General features: G+C 41.3%; 1 protein-coding gene across 6 annotated transcripts in view; it reads left to right on the top strand.

The window, feature by feature from the left end:
• The window catches only part of nlgn2a (neuroligin 2a), a 191,985-nt gene that overhangs the window by 152,198 nt on the left and 13,156 nt on the right, over positions 1-26,631 (top strand). The window lies entirely within an intron of this gene.

Below are 26,631 nucleotides of genomic sequence, written 5' to 3'. Positions count from 1 at the left end.
GTGTCTAACAGGCAGTCTTTGCTCCTGTCTCTTTAAGGCCCCCCTCCTAATGAGCCCACTCTGTTCTGATTGGCTAGCTTTCCAGAAGCCTGCTGAGGGGCAGCTGTATCAGAGTCATGTTACTGCCGATGAAAACTCAACATTTCCTGCTTTTGCTGCTTCATATTAAAAGCTTTTAAATGACTGAATAGACTTTTATTGTGAAGAATTCATCACCAAATTAGCAGAGCTTCGTTAGAGGTGCTAAAAACACATGGACACAACAACATATTGAAATATTTGGAGCTCTTTGTTCAGCAGATCAGTTAGAAATAATGCAGGGAGGAATAGTACAGGCAGAAACAGCCACAGTGATGATGATGTTTGATGAAGATGACTAGCACACCTCCAACTGGTAAACAACTTATTTTACTTTACAGTGCTGTGTAATGGAGTCATAGCTTGGCACGATTACCCCCAAAACAATGGAAAAACGGCATAACGTTATCAGAGCGGAGCAGTGAACTTGTACGCTGTGTGTGGTGCAGATGACCATTTAAAGAAACCCGTCACAAGCCAATGTTGGCGAGGGCTGAAAAAACTGCTGAGAGAGTGATGGAGGATTACATCTACATACGTTTACTTCATTATTTGACACTTTGGCCACATTTAATATGAACATCCAACACTGTAACATTATATATATGACTGATAATAAGGAAAAGCATAATAGGTCCCCTTTAAACCCAAGACAGTGAAATGAGTTTTGTGTTTGAACGTCAGATTGAGAACAAAGTTTAAACTTCGCCCTTGGTGGCTGATATCCTTCCTCATTGTATAAGAGACCTTCAAACGGAGGAGCAGAGGACAGTGATTTCATTAGCCATCCAGTGGCCAGTGTGTGTGCATGTTTATGCGCGTGTGTAAATGTTAATGATATATGGAATGGAAGGACGGCTGAGTGAAAGCCATGTAAAATGTCAATTGCGCAAATGTATGTGTGTGTGCGTGTGTTTTTCAATTTTCATTATTGCTACCATCTCTCCCTTTTTCTCTAATACTCCCTCTCTCTCTCTCTCTCTCTCTCTCGCTGTCTGTCTCTCGTGCTCTCGCTCTGCAATTATAACCTCCATTAATTATGAATCAGGCCCCGGATGAACAGGGCAAAGCCGCTGCTACTGTCGATCCAGCCAGGCGGCAGAGAGACCTGGCAAACTCCTGAGCTGTTGACGTCGCCTACGGAAGCACCGCGTTTTAATTTTCCATTTATTAATTCAGGTCGCTACCGGTATGAGCAGGGAGTGGATGGGTGGAGGAAAAGAGGGGGGGGAGGCGCTGGAGGGACGGAGAAGGGGGAGAGAGTGGTATATAGCTATAATTATCCCACATTATTAGTAATGATAATAATATTGCTGAGAGAGTGGAATTTGTTTGCCCCTCAGCCTTGCCCACTGCTTCATTTCAGTACGTGGAGTGATGAATTAATAAAAAACTTTCCACTGACTGGCTGGTTGAGTGGCATATAGCGCACATTTTCTCTCTCTCTCTCTCTCTCTTTCTCCAGGTGACTGGCTCACTCTTTCGCTGGCAAAATAGCATCACAGAGATTTTCAGTGGAGTGAATATAGGAAAGAGGTGTAATCATCAAAATTGAGGCAAAGCGCTGTACTTTGTCCACTTCAATTCATCAATGAGGAGCAGTGTGCATTCTGACATTTTGCTCGAGTGTGTGTGTGTGTGTTTCTGTTCTTGTACAAGGTGACTGCCTCATAATCAGGGCAGAGAGTGCAGACAGGTCGGGTTGGAAAACGCCCTGCACTATCTGTCAAAATTTCATCACTATACTCTACAACCAGACACTTAATCACCTCGAGTCACCCTAAGCAGTGCCGCATGACTTGATAAATAGAGAAAGAGTCTTTTAGAGATGTTTATTACGGAGAAGTTGATGTCTATCGTGAAAATACCACCTAGAGGCAAGTTTCTAAAAGTCCCTCTCAGGCCGGGGAGGATGTTTTTTTTTTTTTGAAAAGTGACAATGCTCAAGAACAAACTGCAACAAGCTAGGCATTAAAGTCTCTCAGAGTTGATGACAGAAAGAGTCTTTTCATGTCAAAATGTTTTCATAATTAAGTCCCAATGCAGTATGATACCCTGTTAGATTCTGAAAGGGTGATTTGAGAAATGAGCTCAATTTCTTTCCTCTGATGTACCGCGTCTGAAACCCTTTGTTTTGCCGACCAAACTCTCTAATCCCGAGTGAGTAGAAAGTCGACAGTGTTCAATCTTGTTTTCTGAACTTTGTGAACCTGAAAAGGCTTCTCTTAATGAGACACCACCATGTTTCTGCCTCCAAACACTTAAACTCTGAAAGCCCTCGTCATGGCAGGCCCCCTCATTAACCGTCATGTTCCCCTTCTTTCACTTTGCTTGTTCGTTGCTCTCATATCCTGATTGTCTCTCACTGTCTCTGTCTGCCTCCTGAGGCCGACCATGTTGTTGTCATTTATAAAACGACACCTAAGAACCCTTGTACTCCTCGTTGGCCTGCTCTGACAGATCGGATGCTAGGAACGAGTAGACACGTCGAGTCAACGAAAGCAATTAGCGCGTCGAAGGGCCCTGTGTTGTTGCATGTCACTATGGTTATCTAGTTAGAGCTTCATATTGCCAAAACTAAGGGATTATTTGTCTTTCAAAGGGATAACCGTGTGTGTGTGTTTGTGTCAGCTCTAAGGGCTTTGTTTTTCTTATTTTTCATCAGCTATAGCCATGATCCTCTTGACTTGTAGGGTTTACAGCAGTAGTTAAAGAAGTACTCAAACCTTTTACTTAAGTAAACCCTTTAATTAAGTAAAAATTACAACAATGTAAAGATACAAGTTACAAGTAAAAGGCCTGCATTCAAACTGATACTGAAATAAAAGTACAGGAGGAAAAATATTATCAAAAATAATCAAAGTTGTTCTGGATTACATTATTGGATTGTGAATACCAGTACATCAATGTGCATTTCACTGTTGTAGCTGGTTGAAGTGGAGATAGTTTTAACTATTTATAGACAGTTCATTATTCAATCCACTGATGCCAATCTAGAGGTTGTCAGTCTTTGAACTAATACCTGGCCATTTACAGAGCTGGGGCTGTGTATGAACACTGGATTTTTTTTCAGTGCACACACAGAACGGACAGCTAGCAGATCATGAGGAGATCGTTGCTGAATCGCTGACTTTACCTTTAAAGTCCCCCTCTTAATATATGTGCAGAGTTTGACACTAGAAAACAATTTTCACATTCATCCACCAAAAGTGAAAGTATCTCTGTGCTTATCTTAAATCTGAGTTTAAGGTGTGTATGCACAAGCATGACTCGTGACATCACGGCGAGTTTGGAGCCCGTCATGGTCCAGTGTGCAACTTATACAAGTGTGAAATTTGAAGCCTCCTGTGCACATACACTGAGGATGAATTTTTCAGTGTTGTAGGAGACATCTTGTGTCCAGCTGTTAAAACTTCTGTAATGAGAAATATTTGCATATTCATAGATTATGGATTTTTCCACTTCTGCTCCGTAGAAGGGAGAAGTGGTGGATGTCATTTTAAGGATTTCTATGGAGGTATTTGAACTTTCTTGTGGAAAATAAAAACATATCAGACACAAATTATTAGTCATAGCAGAGTATGTTTGTATGTCTTCAAATATGTTTAGAGTGGATCTTTAAACAAACTACATAAGTCCAGTACTAGAACAAATGTGCTTTCCACCACTTGTTGACAGACACCCTTATAAATCCCCTTGGCTTGAGCTGCAACAACCACACATTCACCACAAAGACACATTCACATTGTCCAGTATGTGATCTATATGCAGTTCCGCTGTGGAATAACTCAGCCCTGGATACAATAACAATTAGCAAGTCTAATGGCACATCGACTACCTTTGCCCCCCTTTTGTCAGCTCAGCACCCTCCTCCCTCCTTCTGTTCAACATCACAGGACGTCCTGTTGAAGCAATCCATACAGTGAGATCATCACTCTTCGCTACAGTGTCAGGCCACAACACGGGAAGTGTTTTATCCTAACCTGTTGCGGATTAAGGACGCTCATCTGGCGGTGCGCGAGATTAACGAGCGTTGTCACAGGCCATTGCGGACAGATGGCTAGGCTATCATTAGCATCTTAATCATCGCGGTTATATGCTGCTGATAGCCATCGCAGCACGGGCCAATTTCAACAGCCTTGCGCTGAATAGTCATCTGATATTTTTCGCCGAGGGGTCACGCTGAACATAACTGTTCCAGTACCGGATATCACTTTGTTGGAAGGGAAGAAAAATATATATCAGCTATCACACCTTGGCATCATTTTGGCATGCTGTTAGTAATTGAAGCCAACTTACTGTGTATTTTTATAAAATGTGAAACTGAAAACACTATAATGCAGGGGCAAGACAGCAGCAGCGGTTATCTTAATAAGGTCGATGCTAGCACACAGCGTAATCCTATGAAACATGCCAGTCAAGTCATTTTATCAGCACTGACATACCATCCACACAGCACCTAATCCTGCTTATGTGCTAATAGAAATGTGGATGTACACTGTATCGCTACATACTCCCAAAAGAAAACAACAATATTAAGATGGCTTAACGCCCTCATCCTTCTGTCTTCCGTACAGGAGCACGCACACAGACATACACACACATACCACCTCCAGTTCCGGTCGAAGAGGGATATTATTTAATGGAATCATGCTTTTTTTGCTCTTATCGGCCTTTCCGCAGACACCCTGTTTGCCCTGCCAGGAAAACAATGAGAGCACAAAGCCTTTTGTTAGGACGAGTACCAAGCATTTCCACCTCCGCTTGCCCACCCATACCCAAAAAAACAACCCACACTGTATTCACACCTCCCCAATTTTTATCTCAATGTTGTCTCACTTGCATCGGCGCCCCCCCCCCCCCCTTCACTCCTTCCCATCTGCCCACCCTGCTTTTGGCAGCACGTCCAATGCAGCAGGTTTTTTTCTTGTTTTTCAATGCGGTCAAGATGTGCTCAAGATTCGCTTATCGTAAGATTGATGGAGAAGGGTGGGGGGGGGGGGTGTATGGAGCGGGAGAATGAGGCTGGAAGTAGGGGGACGGGTGTGTAATCTGCCCGTCATTATCAGCCGCTGTTAACATGGTGACTTCAGCACTATGACGAGAGGGAGATCAATGTGAAGATTGTGCATATTGTCTCCACTGTGTTAGCTGAAACAAGGAACGGCCTCATAATGACATCATGCTTATTTTGAACGATTCGGGACTGAAAACCAAATTACATACATGTCTGATGCAACTCTCTCTCTCTCTCTCTCTCTCTAACACACACACACATACGCCAGCCTCCTTTTCCATTAACATCACCCTCGCCACCAGCCCCACTTTCGTCAATTCCTACCATCCAACTACGCCTTACCTAACGCCGTCATTAAAACATGATTAATTTCCTCCGAGCGGCTATTACAAACCTTAATCTTCCTCATTGTAGAAACTCTTAATATCATTCCAGCCACACGTACATGCAGACACGCACACGTTTACACTTTGAATTATAGAAATTAGAGGTAGCAGACTCTTATTACTATATGGGAAACCTACTGTATGCCTTTAGGGAGAAAGGTGTGTGTGTGTGTGTGTGTGTGTGTGTGTGTGTGTGTGTGGTTATGGATGTTATTCAGCTGCAGAAATATTAGCCTGAGACCATCAGATAAAACCAGGTTGTGTGTGTCTCTGCATCTCTTTTGTGTGTGTGTACGAGTACATGTTGCCCCCCCCCCCCCCTCCTCATGAATATGGTAAATGTGTAAACCCTGCCAATGGCCAGGATAAAGGGGCCGTGTATGAATAAACTTTCTATAATTACAAGCTGCGATTAAATCACCACAACCAATCTGCTACCATTCAGTCCCAAGGCATGCGCACACACACTCTCACACACACACACACATATATGTACTCTGTGTTGTCTCTTGGATGAACATGTCTACAATGAGCATGTTATTAATGCTGATCGGTGAGTATTTTTCTAGATGATGCTTGATTATTTCTGTTTCTTCTACCGTGTTCTTTCATTAAATACATACTCTGGTTAGGAGACCAATGATTTAACTCCATGTTAAATGTTTTCTCTCAGTTCGTCCTCTCTGTCCACTCTAACTTTTATTAATTGTCATCGAACATCCCCTTCTCTGTCACTTCTTCTTTTTTCTCTCTCTCTCTTTTTCCATCTCTCTTTTCCTCCCCTCCACTTCTCTCACTCTTCCTCGCCCCCGGTCTCGTTGCGGACCAATCAATCCCATATTCTATCTTTAATGTGGTCTATCATAATTTTCTCATTATAATCAGAGAGTGATTGGATTCTGGGGGTAAATGAGGGATTCTGAGAGGTAATTAGCAGACTAATAACTCCAAGTTCTGACACGCTGAAATAAGAGACGGATGGAGGGACTTTGAATCTCTCATCTGTGCCGATGAGAGGAGGAGGAGGAGGAGGAGTAGGAGGGAAATCAGCCTCTTCTGAAAGCTCTCTGCACAGATACATCAGTAGCAAGCCCAATATTATTCTGTGATAGTGGGAGGAAGGGATAAGTGTGTAAGTGTGAGTGGGTATATTTGTAGAACAGCATGCACGTTTGGAGTGTTTGCATTAATTCTCCTTCCTCTGGAGTTTCTGCTGCAAGCGAAGCTGGCAACAGACCTGCGACACACAGTAGTATAATGACTGTTTCCACCAAAATGCACCGATGTGTCTTAATCTTGACAGACAGATAGGAGCACATATTGACAGACAGGATGATGATGTTGTATGGAATATGTTCACAGGTAACATTTTGTTCCAGTAAAGCAAGGCCAAGGTTCACATCCTGCCCGTGGTTGTGTTTAAGCAACAAAAGCACTTAAGTTAAGGTTAGGATAATAAAAAAAATGTGGTTTCGGTTAAATGGTAATAAAATAAACACGCTGTGTTTTCACTTTTCAATGTTTAAGCAAGACCACAACTTTTCCAAAACTTTCACCAAGTACTTTGAGTTCCTAAATTTAAAGAAACACAACTTTTCTTGCAATGGACTGATATTGAATTACAAGAGTGCATATTGTAGGGAAAACAAATAAAAGACTGAGCATATTGCAGATATATTCAGTATGAGCAGTTTGATCTCGGCAGGTATCTTGATTAAAAATATTTCTTCACTTTATAGATAAATAGCAGAATTTGTTAGGTGGTATTAGATTTCTTTTTAAACCTATTTGCTTTTGCAATTTAGCAGTATATTTGGGCAGGTAGATTACAGTTGCTGTAGGGAGGCCCTAAAAAATCTTGTGAGAACACACTGATATTAGCATAGAGAAGGTTAAGATATGGAGCAAAAATGCTAAATTTGGAATTGGAAATGGTAGGAGCAGAGAAGGGGGCAACAGAAACTCTGCAGAGGAGTTCAGACAGAGTTGTTGGAATGAGATCATAGAGGAGGCTATGACGGCGGGCTTTTATCGAGTGTGGGCATTTGAAATTTCCTTTAGACATAGATGGACAACATTGATCTTGTTCCGCATGCTTGTTTCCAGTGTAATGAACACCTTAGACTCCTTCACTGCATGATTTTATCTCTGAATTGTCAATTGGTTTGATCAGACATGACACACAAATGTAATTAATATCAAATCAAGGGTAATAATGTGTTCCTGCTTTAGGAGACACCACATGTGAAAATGTTTGATCTTTTTCTGCAAAAATGCATACACACGGTTTCCAGTGTGCATACAGTTCATACTGTAGTTCATGGCAGTGCACATATTAGCATGGCCTGCATACATGATTTCATTATTGTCTGAACACATGAGTGCATATAACACCAATGAACATTAACACTATAGGCTCCATTTAGTGGTGTAACGGAACGTAGTTGATCATTGATCTGTACGGATCACCCCCCCCCACACACGGTTCGGCACACATTTGAACTGCAAAATTTAATGTCTCATTGGAGACAAAGTAAACAAACTGCTGTAGCTACAAGTCATGGACAAACAGCATGTTGCTGACGGGGATTTTTGAAGAGCAACAACCAAACCAGCATCTAACAGGTCCTAAGTGACATTTCCATGTATGTTTACACGCTGTTTAATGTGCTGCAGCTGAACAGCTAATTAGCTATCTAGCTGCTAACTGACATTAGCGGTGCACTTTTCCCTGGTGAATGTGTGTTTGATGGCTCATTCACCGAGCTAAACTGCAGGACAAGACGCGTTTGTGTTTGTAAGTTATCATCAAGTTTTGATGATGTGAACACAAACTATTGTTTCATTCTCCACCATGTTTGAAGGAGAAAGGTATCATGCCTCATAATGCACTTAAATTTAACTATTGAGTATTGAGTATTTTATATTTTTTAAGATTTTATTTAAACATTGGACATCATGAATGTGGTTTACACTTAGGACCATGGGCAAAAATTCCTTGCTTTAAGTGTTTTACAGAATAAATGGAAGGAAAAAAATTATATTTGTCTCCTTGTTTTTTGCTAATCCGAAAAACGATCCGACTGAAAACCGTGATACAATCCGAACCGTGAGTTTTGTGATCCGTTGCACCCCTAGTTCCGTTTATAATGGTACAAACTTATCCTCAGGGTCGTATATATTACCTGTTATAGTTGCATGTGTCCATTGGCCTCAGGTGCGTATGTCCTGGCCAGCAGAGCGTGTGATTAGCCAGCACTGCCAGCCATCCATCTTGGTTGGTGGAGAGGACAGGGGGGTTCAGTTGACAACAGACCTGGCTGGCCTGGCCCCCAGGATACAACTATGTCTCTATCCACCCGCCCACCCACTGACCACACACACACACACACACACACACACACACACACACACACATAGCACCAAGCCTGCAGGTTAATGGCTTTGACTCCTGCCCACTCTCTCTCTCTCTCTCTCCCCCTGTCATTTCTTTGTCCTAGTCAAATGTTTGCTTTCTCTGTCTTAATCTCTCTCTGCTCTGTCTTCTTCACCCCCACATATCCCCCACACCACCCTCTTCTTCTGTGCCTTCCATTTCTCCATTCGTTTCCTCCATTACCTTTCCATCTCCTCATTACCTCACTTCAGTTTTCTTTCTCTCTCCCATTTTCTCTCTCTCTCTCTCTCTCTCTCTCTCTCTGTCTTACCTGGAGTGTGTGTTGCATATGTATGAGGGACGTGACAAAGTGCTGCCCTCAGCGCAAACACAGCCCAGCATCCAAAGAGCGAAGTACTGTACGATGTGGAGAGAAAGATGGAGAGAAGAACGAAGAGAGATCAGGGGTGGGGGGAAGAGAGGGAGAGGAGAAGGAACAAGGAAATAGGAAGAGTGGGAAGGAAAGAAGGACGTGAAACTAAGAAATACAGGTGGAAAATGTGATGCTACTTCACATTATCTTCTAAGATGAGGACAATATTTCCACTTTTTTGCTAGTTTTAATGCACAAGGTATGTTATGAATGGGCTGCACTTGGAAATTCCCATTGTTTGGTTAATTATAAGGTGAACACCTTTTTCATCTTAAATTATCTACAACACATCAAATTTTCAGTGTAACAAAATATTAGTTACACGTCACTACAGAAAATGTTTAACAGATTTTCAGGATATCCTTCTAATTTTTGATCTAGAGTATTTTTCTCATTTTTTTTCTAAGTTTCTATTCCTCTTTGCTATGAAAAATGGTTTTATCTTTATATATAGGATTGGCAGTGGGTGTGATGTTCCCGGCATGACATATACTGGAAAAATATGCCTCAACCATGAAAACTATTTTGCTACAGTAAAGCAATATTTTCAAAATTTACCATTTCTATTTGAATTCCTTTAACACCCCATTCTTCAATGCAAATGCAGTTTTGTTTTTGTATGAAGCAGACCTGTCACAAGAGTATCTGGGTTTTGGAAGGAGAGGGGGGGGAAAAGGAAGTAGAGCGTGAAACAGTTTGGAGAGGATTGCGCTTGTGTTTGAAGAAGAATGAGAGAAAAGCAAAAAATGATGAATGACAAAGAGAAGGAGGAAACGAGTAGGGATGATAAGAGAGCGGTAAACAAGTGGTTGAAAGGATGTCTACTTTCACAGCAGCGGTGTCAGAATTTTCACCTGGATAGGACATCATCCTGACACACTGGGTCAGGCTCACATTGTAGTTTATATTACATATGCATGAAAATAACAGTAGTCATTTATAAAAGTTAAAAAAACTGTATTAAAGTTTTCAAAGTCATACAAAGGTTTTGTTGGTTAAAACATTCTTTGAGCACTATTACTTGTGAGAGTCAATCTCTGACAGGTCTTCAGGTATCTGAATCTTTTATTTCATTTTATCTAGTACACAAAAGGTCTTAAAAAATTGTTAAGTTAATTTGGTGAAAGTTGCAGACACTTTTTGACACTTGACAAATCCTTTGTTGTTTCTGAGTAACTCTGCAACAAATTATTTTTATGTAAAGTGAAGTAAACAGTGACAGAGAAAGAGAGATGATACAAAAAGATTAAATTTTTATCTAACGCAGTGAAAAGCAGATTAAAGACAAAACAGGCTTTCTGACAGTGAAATAGAAAACAGTAGAAAGACGGGAAAGAATGAGAGGAGAGAGAGAGAGAGGAAGAGTAGTGAGGAGACAGACGGACAGACGGAGAGGTCATCGTCCATCCGATCATCTCTAGCTATTTGCTGCCTTTGGCCAGTTGCCAGGCAACCGTGTGCTTGACAACAGCTGAGGATGAGTTGATGTGGCTCTGCTGTCACAGCAAGGAATTGTGGTTAGCCAGTGTCAACCAACCTTTCCCCCCCGACACACACACAAGGTCAATAAGAGGGCACTCATCTTTTACCAAGGGGAGGACAGTGAACACAGCGTGGCAAGACTGTGTGTCTGTTGGAATACTAAGACACACACACATCAAAAGAAAGAAATATATTATGCACACACACTCCATGTGGTCAGGCCCACGAATGTAGGCGTTAATGTCAGCGAGTTTTCAGTGTTTTGCAGTCGTGTGTTTGTGTGCATGTTTGTACTCCTCCCCGCTGCACCCTGCTGCGTCCATGAATACGTGAGTGTCTGCGCGTCCCACCGCGTGCGAGCCCACCTGCCCGTGTTTTGCTGCCTTTGCTCCCTTCTTAGTCCCCAAGCAAACACCTTGATAGAGACCCACCACTGTTTACACCTGTAGCTTATGGTAATACTACCATTGATACACACACATGGAAATACACACACACCGAACACCCGCAGTGGGAATGGAGAAAAAAGACCTCCAGCAGCTGCAGATGAGAGTAGAAATGGAAAGAAACATTGGAAGGCATCTGAAAGTACTGAAACGTCTTAAAATGTAGTTTCAAATTTCAAATATAGACAGTGAACATTTTATTTAATGTGTTTTAATAACAATAATTAATTTCATGCAATAATTAAACCATCAAATATGTCTGTAAATGAACTCATATGATGACTGTGTGGGCCATACTTGGTTGTGCACCAAATGTTTATTATTCCAAGGCTTAAAATAGTCAATTACAAATGCTCTATATGCTCTTGTTCCAATAATGTGCGCTAAAATCTGAAAAATGAAATTATGGATGTGTAATCTGTTTTAATGTATAGCTTCAGTGCAGGCTTGGGGAGTTCCACTGACAGGGTAGGGAAACTGGAAATACATACTAATCCATGTTGTTGGCAGGAGGAAACAAGCCACTGTTACTTCAGCTGCATCTCACTTCTACTGTAAATCCATGCAGTAACGCTGTAATGTGTGAAAAGGATGTTTCTTTTCTTTTTTTTTTTGATCAGCTTCTAAGAAATATGTCAACAAGATCCGGTAGAACCTGTTAGTCATCGCAATGCCGTTGATATAATGGTAATAATTTTTTAAAAATTCAAGAAAATTCAGTCAGTTTTTAATAAAGAGTTTAGCAATTTTTCACATGAAAATCCACAGAATTTACTTGGCTGTTCTGTTATCAGCTGCTCCAACATTAAAGTGAAATTAATTTCACTCGCCTACACAGAGCCAATGCCGGGCTGTAAAGCCAGTGTAGCTATGAAGGCTGAGATCTCATGCATATTTTATTGTGTTTCAGAGCTTCATTAGATTACCTATTTCACCTGATTACAGTGCAAAAAATCATCGATTGCAAGTTTGTTGACTCGTAATAATAAGCCATCACACAACAAATACATTAATGTTATTTTGTCCCACAGCCTGTGTCATAACTGATTTAAAAGTAGTGTTTTGAACAACTTCCACATTGACACTCTCCACACTGACATTATCTGTTGTGACTGGCAACCTTGATAAACCCAAACATCAGTGCTTTTACCAAAACTGTAAATTTGTTGTGTTCGACTCAGGAGTAATGGCAGCCTCGCTAGAGAGCACAACACATAAATCAACCAGCTGAGAGACGGACTAATGCATTTTTGGTTTTTGGTCTTTCCATGGGATTTATTGACAATAACAAAAATATAAAATAATGCCAGACTTTTCAACATTTCCTGTCTAAAAATATATTCTCAGCATATAATATAGATACTGTATATCACTCTGTATCTACTTACTGCTTACTGAGATGTTTTGGAATTGATGAAATATCTATAATATAAGTTTAAAAAGAGAAGCGATAAGAGAATTCTATATTGAGAGTTCAAAATATGTTTGGACCCTTTTTACCTAATTCCTGCATTCTTATCTTTACTTGCTCATTCACAGACATGAAACATTACAGCATATAGATAGAGCTGTGATAACAGCATGAATGAAACTCAAAAGGAAAATGAACAAGGCAACAGGGATCCTGTCATCTCCGGAATTAATGCTCTGCTTCTCTGCAGTCGCCAGTCATTTACCAATATGTCAAATATTTCTGAATGCTGGGACGCGGTGCTCAAATGCATCATTTCTCCCCCAAATTCCATTCATTCTGTGCCGTCTGAGTTTTCACATGTGACAGATGAAAGATAAACCCACAGACAAATGAACAGACAAACCAATGTCATCAAAGGAGAGAAAAACAAGTGCAAAAAAAACAACAAACCAGAAACTAAATATATTTTACAGCTTGTTTTTCACTTGTATCCTTCTGTGTTGTGTCTGCTGCTATATGTTACACTTCACATGTGCCTGCTCAGCCCCTCCTCTATCATGTTGATGTTAAATAATGGTAGCAGAACCAGGAAGTACTCTGTTATGCCTGGCTGCCTGCTCTGCTTAAGAGAAATGGCGCGTTCACAATAATGCGATAATACTGCTCTGATGAGCTGTCACTCAAACTCCTCGCCGCTGAAAGAGACGACAGGGAAGAGACACTTTTATTGGTGTGTGTGTGTGTCTGTAAATATTTGGGTGGGTAGGAGGGAGGGATGGGACGTGTCAATGTATGTGTGTGTCTCATGTTTATGCTAATTTACAACTCAGTCTGTCTGCTCTGTTATCAGCAGACCTGTATTGTGTTGCATTATTGCTCACCGTTGCGAGTGTGTGTGTGTGTTTGTGTGTGTGTGCTTTTATGTGAGAACATGTGTGGGTGTATGAGAGAGAAAAAGAGTACAAGAGAGAGGAGTAGCAGTGTGTGTGTGCTTGTGTAGTTAAACACATCTTGTATGTGTGTGTTTGTGTGGCATTAATTTAGCTGAGCGCTGGAAGCATCCAGGCAGGCCAGTCTGTTAGCGTAGCCGCTCTGCCACTACTTATTAATCAACCTGGCAGACAGACAGTGGTGGCACTGCCCCTCTGCCTGCCAAATAGGGAGCTGGCCTCACTCTGATAACTTTCAACACACTACACCCACTGCTCTGAGGCTGCCAAATTAGGAGCAACTCTGGCTAAGATAAGTCTAATAGTCCCATGCTGTGGGAGGGTGATAGACTGTGGCTTGCCTGTAAGACTGATGGTTTTGGTTGGAGCTGTGAGGTGGGGGTTAAGAAGAAGAAAGCAAAGGTTGTGAGTTAGGGAGCAGAAAAAAAAAAGAATTGTGAGTTTCTCTTTCTAGTTTATCCAGGGAGAGTGCACCCAGCACACATGCTGTATTTTGAACAAAACTTGGCCCGATGCAGGAAGTATCCGCACGCTTAAGAAACAGCAGGTTGGCCAAATGTCAGTGTACATCCAAAGTGGGGCGATGCTCAGTTTCTCTGCCGACGGAAAAGACGACGCTTATTTACAATCTTCATTCATGTGGTAATCCAGCAGAAGCAATGTCACTGCCAATCTTTGTTGGCAAAACTTTCACTAGACACAAAAAAGCAAATTGATCAGCCAAACTGTGACTTTGGACGGGTCAGAAGATTTAATCCCCCCGCTCTGTGCTGAAGTGTAAATAATTGTCAAAACTTCAAGTGCAGCAGAGTGGAATCTTTAAGTGCATTTCTGTTAATTTGATTCTTTTATGGTCTGGTAAACTTAAAGACTTCATAGCTTGGTTTTGTGGTGATTTAAAATCATCTGAATAATGGACCTTTCTAGTGTACAAAACCATAAAATGTGTTGTTTAGAAAAAAAAGAAAAAAAAGCCCAGTGAAGGGTTTCCAGGTTGCCTTGTATCTATTTATGTTGCTTTATGAATTATTCATCAAGGCCTTGGACATCTTTCATAACAGTCAGTCTGTAGATTCACGGTACACACACATAACATTCACTTCGACTTCTCTCTCCCACCCTCTTTCTCTCTCTATTTCGCTGTTTCACCACAGCACTTTGACTACACACTACTCTACACACACTACTTTGACTCAACATCTTATTTCTGATATTTCTTCACTCTGTTAGCTCTCTCCCTCCTTCTTCTGAACCCTCGAGTAGAAGCGCAGTGTCTTATACAGAGTAAGTCCTTCTTCACATATACATCAACTGCGGGATCTCTTTGCACCAGCTGAAATCATTGTTTTCCTATGATGAGAGTGAACAGCGCAGTGAACAGTGAGCCTCATAGTTGCGCTACGTTAAGAACTGCACACCCATCAGAATTTAAATCTTGTCACTGTGATCAGAATTCAAAGTACCTGAACCCTATTTGCTGCTGACCTTTCAAGCATAGCCAACCAGATTACAGCTGACTGACAAGCATAAACATGGATCTCAGATGTGATCAAACCCCACTAACACAAACTACACTGTGATTTTGTCATCGCGCCCACAGTCAAAATTGAAGGTCATGTGACATGACAAGACTTTTTACCTTTTACCATTACATAACAAACATCTGCAAAACAATGTCAAAGACTACTTATGGTCACGCACATTCAATAATTACCCTGTTAGTTATTATAAAATTGAGCCATAATGTCCAATAAGAATTCATATTTAATCCACTGTTACCATGATCAGCTTCGATGTAAATATAAGGCCGGGTCATGCCACTGAGTATCTGCTCTTTGCATGGGTGAAGAAAGGACACAAGGAACACTAAGTCAGAGAAAGTTTCTTATACAATTAGTAACTATTTGTAACACTAGTAGAACTAGAAAAGTAGGAACAGCAGGACTACTGAGTGGGCCATGGTTTAAAGATGATACTGCCTATCAAGCCAGTGGAGCTAGCTATAGCAGTTTAGCCTGAGCAGATACAAAGTAGATCTAAGGGTCAAGCTGCATCTTTGCTTGGGTGATAGTAGGATTTAAAGGCAGCTTAAAGAGAAGCTAGGTCAGGGCTAGAGTATGGTGTCACCTGTCACCTCTAGATTTATTACACTGTGGGTCCTAGTGATAGGTCAAAACATTGTCGTTTTTACTGAAATGTTTTTTTCCACAGCTTGCATTTCATGTCCTTTACACTGAACATAGCAGATAACGTATAGGGTGACGTACTTGTATTGAACTGAGCACCCAGCACTGACACCTTCCATGTATGGGCAGAGGGTAACTAACAGTGGACAGTGAGATGGAGAGAGAAGAGAGGAGACAAAATGTTCTTCATAGTCCTCTTAGTTGTGATGTCAGCGGCTCATGGGGACAGTCTCTGAAATACCACCATACTGTACACAGTGCTGGAACACACGGACACTTAAAGTTTCATTAACACATGGGGCATGTCAAGGCACAGCTGGCTGAATTGGTGAGAAGAAAGGCAGCGAGGGACAGACAGACTAGATAAGAGAGAGAGAGAAAGTGGTGGAAACTGCAGGAATAGATACACATTGTACAACTGTGTGACAGGTGCTCCCTCTTGGTGCCTGTTGTAAACGTCTTTCCATTGAATTTTGTTGGCAGTAAGAACATGAGGACATTTTATAATAACTTTGTCTTTGAATTTTTAAGTATATGTTCTTCTTATACATTCTCATGCACTTCCAACATTATTAACACGGTTTAAGAAGTGCAATTTCAGTGATAAGTTAGGGATTTATCACTGTGTAGTCACATGAAAATGTTTGAGTACACATGCCGTGTTCTTACATTGCAGTTTATGGTCAATAATGATGAATATTAATAAGGAAAAGCCTGTGCAGAAAGAGAAATTGCTGTTTGTTCTCTGTATAACTTCTAAATTGTCTTAGTGTAAGTAGCTTGGTTCTTCTTCTACACAGTGATTTATTGATAAATCAGGGCCTCGCTAAAGATTTCATGAACTTGATTTACCTCACATGACAGGCCAGTCCTGTGAGTCGAGCCCTGTTTGGCCTTCTTCTCCCTTAGAGCGTTTTCATTCGGGGCATTACCTTCATGTGTTGAAGACAATGAGTGATACGACAAAGGCGCAGACACAAATCATAAGGTTGACAAACTGTTATCTGGCTTCGCACATGGGAGCAATGTTTTCCACCTCCTCTGACAAAAGCCTTCAGCACAGTTATTTGTTTATGTTTTATTGCATTCTGAAATAGCAGATGATTGTCTGGTTCATAGCCAACTCTGGTGGACTCTACCATTCTGTGTCACCACGCTTGTGTCATCCTGTCAGTGTGATGAGACCTGTTTTATTCTTGTGCTTTTAGGAAGAAGGCCAGACATAAAATATCTGATCAACCAAGTGAGACTCATCTGGCTTTCATGTCTGTGCTGAATCTAATTTGTTTCCAAGAAAGTTAAAGGTGCAGAATTTAGTGGCATAGTGGAACGGACTTGGCAGAAATGGAATAAAATATTCATAAATGTGTTTTTAACTAGTGTATAATCATCTGAAAATAAGAATAGTTGTGTTTTCGTTAGCTTAGAATCAGCCTTTTATTTCTACATAGGGAGCAGGTCCTCTTCCATGAAGCCCGCCATGCTGCACCACCATGTTTCTACTGTAGCCCAGAACAGACAAACTAAACACTGGTTCTAGAGAAGGCCTTTCACGAGTTTCACAGCCACTGTAGGTTCTCCTGTATGCTTGGAAGGGGACAGTGAGGGTGAGGGGTATTCAGTTAGTTGCAACCTGCAACCTCGCTGCTAGATGCCACTAAATCCTACATACTGGTCCTTTAAATATGATCAAGTTTAAATTTTTAAAGACCGATAAGATAAGATCAAACAATATTAGTAATATTATAATGAAAGCCATAGCGGTTATTAAGATTTCAAATTAACATGAGACGTTAACAAAACAAGTACAGATTTCATGCGTTTTGAGATATGTCAACAGCATGTAGTTAATTATTGATAGGACTGTGGGAGCTGGTAAAGAAATCGTGGCAGAGTGTGGAGATTTATAGTCAAAGTAAAAATTTCATAAATGTTCATTCTTTATTAATAAATAATATTTTCTCCAATCATGAATGAATTATAATTCTGAGTGAAGAACTGTCATGACTGCTACAGTTAGACATGAAGATTTCTACAGCAATATAAAAGCACTTTATAATTGCTCATATGGTAGATAGAATGTTTGAATGTTCAGGGGCATGTACACATAAGTAGTGTGTACTCTCTCTCTCTCTCTGCCAGTGTGTTTTCCTTATAGCCCTGCCTGTCCATGTATGTTTTATTGATTAGCTACAACTTGAACCTGTCAGCATCTGCTTTATGTAAGCATTGAAACTTTGACTTGGACAACAAGACAAACACACACTCCAATACACACAAAATGTGTGTGTGCGCCATTTTTCAGAGCATTGTTTATCCAAATTGTTGACCCAATATACAGTACATGCAAGTGGAAGGTCGAAATAATGTTACGCTCTGCTGAGTATATATGTTTGTACTCGTGTGTGTGTGTGTGTGTGTGTGTGTGTGTGTGTGAAGAGACACAGAGATAGGATGAGCAAGAGAGAGGAATATGAGAAACACACAATCATGTCATCCAAACTTTTGATGTGAAGCGGCCTTATCTGACAATAACCTTCCAATATTCAAGGCATTCGGCATAACTGCCATTGTCGTCAACAGAATGAAATGCATTTTATCATATCATTTGCATATTTTAATTACACTGCCATGGAAGAGTTCGGAAAACGGCAGACATCTCGATGAATGTCTGTTATGTTGTTTTACTTTTGATGGACAGGATTATCATGTAAATGCATGTGTGTACAGGTGTGTGTGTGTGTGTGGGAGAAAGAGTGAGAAACTGAGTGATGCAGTGTTGAGGTTTGGTTTGAATTGTGCAGCGGCGAAAGAAGCATCCCAGCGCCGACACTCCCCCGGTACGAGGCCGAACCCTGTGAGTTGAAATGGAGGTTAGGAGCTGCATAATGACTCCTAACACAGCAAAGCTCTTTTCAAATGGAGCAGATATAAAGCAGCCTCTTTCATTGAACATGTTTTGATGTGAAAGTTGTAAGGCTGAGACTTTCTGTTTACTTGGAGTCCAGTTCATCCAGGGGTATCGCTATGAGATGAAGGCAAAACATACCTCCAATAATATGAAAAATTAAAAAACTGATCCATTAAGGAACTATGATAGTTTGGGTAACCAAAACAAAGCTACACATAACCATCACAAGTTGCAAACTGAGGAAGGTATTAAGATTGTTTTTGTAATAAAAGAATAAAATATTTCCAAACAGGCATTGAGAATGCCAACTGAACAAAACCCAAGCTCAGCTAAACTGCACCATGCTGGTTATATTCACTGCCATGCAAACTGAGTGCTGTGCGAGGAGGCGTTACAGTAACTAGGCCAACCCAGCGTGGGCTCTGTTTGAAGTATTGCAGCATTTTGCCAGCGCGTAGTGGAATAGCAGAGGTCTAATTTTAGCTCCAGAGATGCACAGACACAACAGCCATTCACTCCGCTAGCAGCCGTGGATGAACAAAAACATGAAGAGGAGACGATGGCGCACGCATACATTCAAAGATAGACACACAAACATATGTACGTAAGCATATAAATAAAAGACCCGTATGCAGACAAGCGCACTCAGATGCTCAGAGACACACATACACCCACATTCATACACCCCTGCAGACCCACAATGAGTGTTTATCCATTTATTTTTGCTGTTTGTTTGTTTTGCTCGGTAAATCCTAAGCACAGCGCAGCTGCTCCTGCTGCTGCTGCTGCTGGAGCAGGCACGGACGGCAGTTTGGGGATTCATTAGCTCTTGTTTTCCTCCCTCTGTCTCCCTCCTCTCCATCTCCTCTTTTTTCCCTCCGTCCCTCCATCCCTGCTCAGGAGCATTGTATAAAAGGTTTATAGGTGGGTTAGACCAAGATACTGGTGTGCTCATATATGCAGCTACGTTTGCCTCTGTAGTAAAAACTTTTTTTTTTATTTCGCCACCCATTTTACATGTCAATATATTTGTGACAGTAAGCACTACTCAGCCTTACAAGCAGTTGTATAGTGTCTTCTGTGACTCTGGAGGAGCTTTGTCGACTCATCTTGGGCTTTGACTACAAACTTTTAACAGGAAGCCTGCATTGCAAACAGGGGATACTGAGTTTGAAAAACAGGGGTAATTATCAGGTAGATAGAATCTATCAAAAGACGCTATGGAGCTGCATTATGGGAAATGTAGGATCCAGTGATTCTGGAGCTTGACCCATATTGCCACAGACTCAAAAAGTCAGGACATATTATCCTCTGCTGCTTCAATTTCAACCATTCTTTTAAGAATCTGTCTCTCACAAGTTCCCCAATTGTTTTGGAAGCAAAGTATTAAGCGGATAGAGTACCCCTTTAAAAGTCAGATATTGGCCAGCTTTAGCTACTGGACATGTTTTTTTATAATTATTATTATTATTATTTTAAATTCTGATGTGAGCAGTCTGGTGTCTAGTATCAGACACTAGCACCTAGTGGCAGAGTCCTGAATCAGATCCAACCCAACCTGTTAATGGAACACTGACTGACTGTGTAGGCAGTATACTGTCTGTCAGTTTTAGGGGTGCCAGGGTTCTTTAGTAGCACAGCTCAGAGAAATAAATAAAGGATAAGAATTAATGTAAAAACTTACTATGATATGTCCAGATTGTGGACACAAAATCGTCATCCACGATTACATTGACTTGTGTTTGCTCCTGCTCAGACAGACTCACTCCTCTCTTCAAATCCTACATATTTGACGCACTTTCATTATTTCAGTCTTCTGGTATCTAGCTACTGACCTGGTGCAGGGACTAGATTGTGGACTAAAATGATGGTATTACATGGTCAACACCTCTCACTTATGACACGATGAGCCTCATAGGTAAGATACAGCATTAATGACTCCGTTATGTCTCATAAAGGCATCATAGGAGTCTTTTCGGTTGGTGGCAAATACAGTAATGACTAAAAACAATTACTGTAGCAATGTACAACTCCTACCCACACAATCGTACACATTATACCTTACATCGTTTCCGATCTGCCTCATGGCATCCCTATTTCACCCACCATTACCCTCTGACTGGATAGAAACCCCCAGGGACAGCGACACCCAGGGGATCCAAATGATGGATAAACAGGAGTCAAAGGAAGGAAGCAGGGTGAAAAGGAAGTGTGGAAACACAAAAAAAAAAAAACAGGAGACAGTGAAGGTGACGGCTTTTCAATTTCTGAGCACACACACACACATGAAAAGGCTCATGATGGGAGTGTGTGATCAGGCTGGTGAGCTATTGTTCCTTAGGGCTGTAAAAGTGTTCACAGGGCAACAAAACCTGATCGATAGACACACACTGTCACTCTATAAAGACTCTAGTTAAAGGAGGAGAGTGAAATAGATACCAGTCCTTCTTTTTGTCCCTGTGGACATACACACACACTTACACACACACACACACACACACATACACACCTGACAATCTATCATCGCACTTCCTCTCACTGTGTTTGTCCCTTTGTGACTCATTCTGTCTCTGTCAGCCGCTCTCATCATCCTCCCTCTGTGCGTGTGTGTATGTGTGTGTGTGTGTGTGTGTGTGTGTGTGTGTGTGTGTGTGTGTGCGTGCGTATGTATTCATTCCTCTCTGTCCCTCTGACACACTTGGACTGGCCGGTGACAAAAACAAGAGCAATCACACTCTTCCATGCTTAACACACACACACACACAAACATGCATGTGCAGATTGAAGCTCATAGAAACAGAGTCATGCTCTGCAGGGAGCTGGCCTGGTTTCTCTTTCACCAGCGTCCACACACACACACACACACACACACACACACACACATACACAGAGCATACAGAATGACAACACACGCAGCTTGAGACAACATCAAAACATACTGGAAACACATTGATGCAGGCATACACACACACATACACACACACACACACACAATTGGTCCTATGACTTCATTAAAGGGGTAGCGAGAGAGTGACAAGGCTTGAAAGAGAGTCCACTGACAGTGCACAAGCTAACCTCCAAACACGTACACAGACACACACACACACACACACACACACACACAAACACACTTCAGAGACTAGCAGACTCAGCCCCAGACTAAACCCTGAAAGATGGAGGGATTGAACCACAGGGGACCAGGGAGATAAAAGAATGATTGAGGGAAGAGGGAATGAAGGAGCATCCATGAAAAAGAAAACCAGTGAAAGAGACAGAGGAAACAGAAGACAGATAGTTAAACTATATTTGATGATAAACATGTAATGTATAACGACACAAACTGTCTTCCGTGTCTGTGTCACGTTCGGGTTCCATCACGTCTACTGGAGACAATCTGCCGGCGTTAATCGAGCAAGCGCGCCGGTGTCCTCTAGTCACGAGATGGACGCGTCTCGCTTCCACATGGCTCTTTTCTCCGCTTTGCTATCTTTACACATGTGTCTATTTATGCCCGAGCAGCTTGCATCTCTGAAGTGTGCAAATTTACTTGTGAAAGCATATAAAAGCCTAATTTTAGGCAGTTAATATGAATTTATTATTTAATGATTCCAAAGCAGCAGAAAGAATGCTATGGTTTTCCTTCTCCAACACTAATATACCGTTCACTGTTCAGGTAATATAGATAGAAAATAAAAAGAAGACGGTGTCCTGCATATAATTATAATGAGTTAAGTACAACCACAAAGTATCTGTAACCACACTGGTCCTAAACGAACTGCAAACATGTATTCAATAAGCTGATACAGAAAGAGAGAGAGAGAGAGTACTTTGTAAATCCCAGTGGGAAATACAGTGTTACAGCAGCCAAATCACATTAAAGGATAGGTTCACAAATTTCCAAGTCAGTCTTAAAACAGTAGTCAGGTGCACACATGAACATTGAAACAGGTTTTGCTCGTTGTAATCATTCCTACTGCTCATATTGGGCGTTTAAAGATCACATTTTAATATGCTTACAATATAAGTGGTATGGAGACAAAATCTACAGTCCTTGTTTTGTGCAAAACTGTATTCTAAAGTTTATCTGAAGCTTATATGAGACTTCAGTAGTCTCAGTTAGTCAGATCAAATGGATATCTTTCAAAGTTAGTCTTTTTAGTGCCTCTTTGTTGTAAACATGAGGAATGATTACAGCTAGCGAATCCTGTTTCAATGCTCTTATGGGCACGTGTGGGGCGGTTGTGGCTCAGGAGGTAGAACGGGTTTTCCACTAATCGGAAGATTGGCAGTTCGATGCCCGGCTCCTCCAGTCGGCATGTTGAAGTGTCCTTGGGCAAGATACTGAACCCCAAATTGCTACTGATGGCTGTGCCATTTGTGTGTGAGTGTGTGTGAATGCGTTAGATTCCCCTCCTGATGAGCAGGTTGGCATCTTGCATGGCGGTCCCTGCCATCTGTGTATGAATGTATGTGTGAATGGGTGAATGTTGGCATGTAGTGTAAAGCGCTTTGAGTGGTTATAGGCGCTATATAAGTGCAGTCCATTTAGTCCGTTTTTTAAGACTCGAACATTTTTGAACCTATCCTTTAAACACAAAAACCAAGAGAACTGTAAGAACAACATACAAGCAGAGACTACCCCCTAGAAGCAGAACCATAATCTATAACTCTAATATATACTGAATATACTGATCATTATCCACCTAATAAAATACTGTACATTAGTACTGCAAATCAGTGGACTGCTCCAAAAATCTGACCCAATCAGACGACAAAAGGAAAACACAGAAAGAAAAAGGGAAATGCAAAGGAGAAAGAGATTAGGGAGAGGTGGTGACTGCTACTGACACAGAGCAAGGCTCTGCTTCGTTCAGCTGATTGTTCACATCTCAGAACACCATTGTTTTTTCTGCTCAGAGACACACACACACACACACACTCACACACCGAGTGGGGTCCTGCCCAGTGTAAGGGCATAAAATCTGAATAATTTCACAGATAATTTGGTTGTCGTAGCCAGGCAATAGTAATAACAACTTTAGAGAGAGAAAGAGCACAAAGAGAAAGAGGGAGAAGAGCGGAGCGAATCACCCAAGGCCAATTGCTGTGTCTAAGCCAGAGTGGTGTTTGTGGAAAAAAAGCATCTTTAAAAAAGCCTTTTTAAGCTCGCTAAAAAAAAAAGGGAATGTTTCTCATTTCCCCTTTTCTCCCACTTCCAAATCCCTCTTCCCCTCCCGTCCGGCTGTGCAGACGGTGGCATAAGCAGCGAGGCACGCTGCTGTAATTGTAATTACATATTTAGACGGCGGTAGGTGAACATGCAGCCTATCTAACAGGCAAGTGGCTTTCATCACCTTTGAAAGTACTTGGCACAATCGGAGATGTGTGTGTGTGTGTGTGTGTGTGTGCAAATGTGTGTGTCCTATACATTATTCACAAGCTTCGAGCCGCCCACATCTGTTCATTTCTCTGGACGATACGCACACTCCTCTGATGGACAATAATTACTATGCTGCCAAGGACACACACACACACACACACACACACACACACACACACACACACACACACAGAGTTCTGGCACCCATGTCAACCTCCAACAATGAATTCACATGGGATATAATGTGTTAGATGCATAGTTTGTCATCCAGCAGCCGAACTGCTCACACACACATCATAATCACATGTACAGATGCACTCAAAGTCACAGATGCGTGTGCCTCCGCATACCCCCACACACACAAAACATAATGACAAGTACACACACACACACATACACACACAACAAACCTGTACAAGCATGTTGGTTCTATAAGCATAATCTCATGGCTCTCTGACAGCATATAAAAGGCTCATTTCTGCTTCGTTGCGACTGCAGGATGGATACACAAAAGTGTTTGCGTGTTTGCTCAAAATACACAGAAAAACAGGCATGCAACAGATCATTTGTGGGCGCTAGAATGTTTGATTGTTGGGCTTTGTGTGTGCCCTGTATACATGTGCAAAGGGGGGAAAGAAGAGAGTATATATTTTCATTATTTCTCTGTCTTTGTGTGTGCTCGCATGTATACGTGTTTTGTGCGTCTGTTTCTGTTTGTGCGGAAGAGAGAGGGAGATGGAGAGAAAAGGAGGCAGTCTTCTCTGTAGTGTCAGCCTTTGATCAGTGTCCCTGTGTATGTGTGTTGTGTGTGCGTGAGAGCCAACCCCTGGTGTCTTGGAGGCAGATGAAACACTGTGCCTCTATCCGGGACTCACAGAACACCCACTATCCTTCTCTCCTTCTCCTTTGCTCTTTCTCTCTCTCTCTCTCTCTCTCTCTCTCCGCCTCTCTTTCTCTCTCTCTCCTTTGCCCCCTCTAACCACCATTCCTTACCACAGCCATTTTAAAGGCTATTCATGCAGAGCTGTGCTTTCATCTTGCATTGCGGCGTTTTAACCAGCTTTTTCAAGCATTTTATCAGAATATAGAGGAAGGGGAGGATGGGTGAAGTGGCCTGCTGTTATACACTAACTCAGTCAGATGGACACAGCATGAAGGTGCAGGGAAGACAACAGCTTTGGCTGTAACAAGATAATGTTAGGATCCTTAGTGTCTGCTGGCTTTGTGTAGCCCAATTTAGTCGCTTAGGTATTTTAATGTGTCACCAGTGCAGTGCATGTTTTTGAAAGGATGTTAACTAAAGAGCAAAAGAGGAATAGATGATCTAGCTTCCCTAAAATTGCACAGTAATGAAGAAAAGCTGCTTTTCAAATTTTCCATGTTTGAAGATCTGGACTTAATATTAATACTAGAAACAATGTCTACATAGATGTACGTATTTGCTCTGTATTGCATTAATTAGCTTAATTAATGACCTCATTAGCATAATCGGTTATGTTTAATATAACATGGTGATTACAGTAGGGCATTAGGCAGCTTATTTGCCTCTTGTTTGTGCTTGGTTTAATTAATGCAGCCAAACATGCAGCTTATTTGTGTGTTTGTGGTGTTTAAGGAGCAGCACAAAAGCCAGCAAATGCATGACATGCTTATTGGTATATGCTTCGATTGGTTTTGTTTGATGGATCATCAGAGATGATAAATGCCGATTGATTGCAGTTGCACTTGCAAGATGAAGAGAGCAATTACTGGGTGACGTTGTGCACTACGGTTGGTGTAAGCCATTAAAGGGGACATATTCTGCACATTTACAGGTCTCTATTTTTAATCTGGGGCTATACTGGAATATCTTTGCATGATTTATAGTTCAAAAAACTCATTGTTTAACTCATACTAGCCCTTTACGCATCCCCTCAGTCCAGCCTCTGTCTGGATCAGGTCGTTTTAGTTCCTGTCTCTTTAAGGCCCAGTATAAATACCATGAAATAAGCTGATTGAACAAATTGATTCAATAGCAAATTGAGAAATTATTGTCGCTTCATTTTGGGTCTAATTAGAAATGGCCAAGAGCTTGATAACCCTGTTGAGGTATCCGTAACAGACAATATACTAGATGTTTCTGTTATAATGGATCCTAGTTGCTAGCTGTATGTTTAACCTCTACTGTATAGACTTAATGGATGACCTTTCCAGTGCACCTGCCTTTAATAAAGCTCTAATTAGAAGTCCCATTAGGATCTGAGAGGCGGCTAGTTAATAGGTACTTAAATAGAAAAGATTTAGGTCTTTGGTGGAGCAATCAAAGATACTCAGCAATAATCATGAGAGGCAAATGTCAGCTAACAATACGGAAGGCGAGCTTCATCATTCCACAAGGCAAATTTGATTTGCAGACAGCATTTAATGTCACTTATAAACACACAAAGCAATAATCACAAAACATTTCCTAAATTGAATTCAGACAAAGTATTGAAAATGTAAACAAAGTGCTTGCAGTGCTGTATGTATCTGGATTTTAACGCCGTATAGCTTATAGCTCACAAACAATGTAGGAACTTGGAAGAACTCACTC

This window comes from Thunnus albacares, chromosome 22, assembly GCF_914725855.1.
Source record: "Thunnus albacares chromosome 22, fThuAlb1.1, whole genome shotgun sequence".
NCBI classification, from domain to species: domain Eukaryota; kingdom Metazoa; phylum Chordata; class Actinopteri; order Scombriformes; family Scombridae; genus Thunnus; species Thunnus albacares.
Note: the sequence above shows the minus strand (reverse complement) of the source record. Positions and strands in the feature narration are given on the sequence as shown.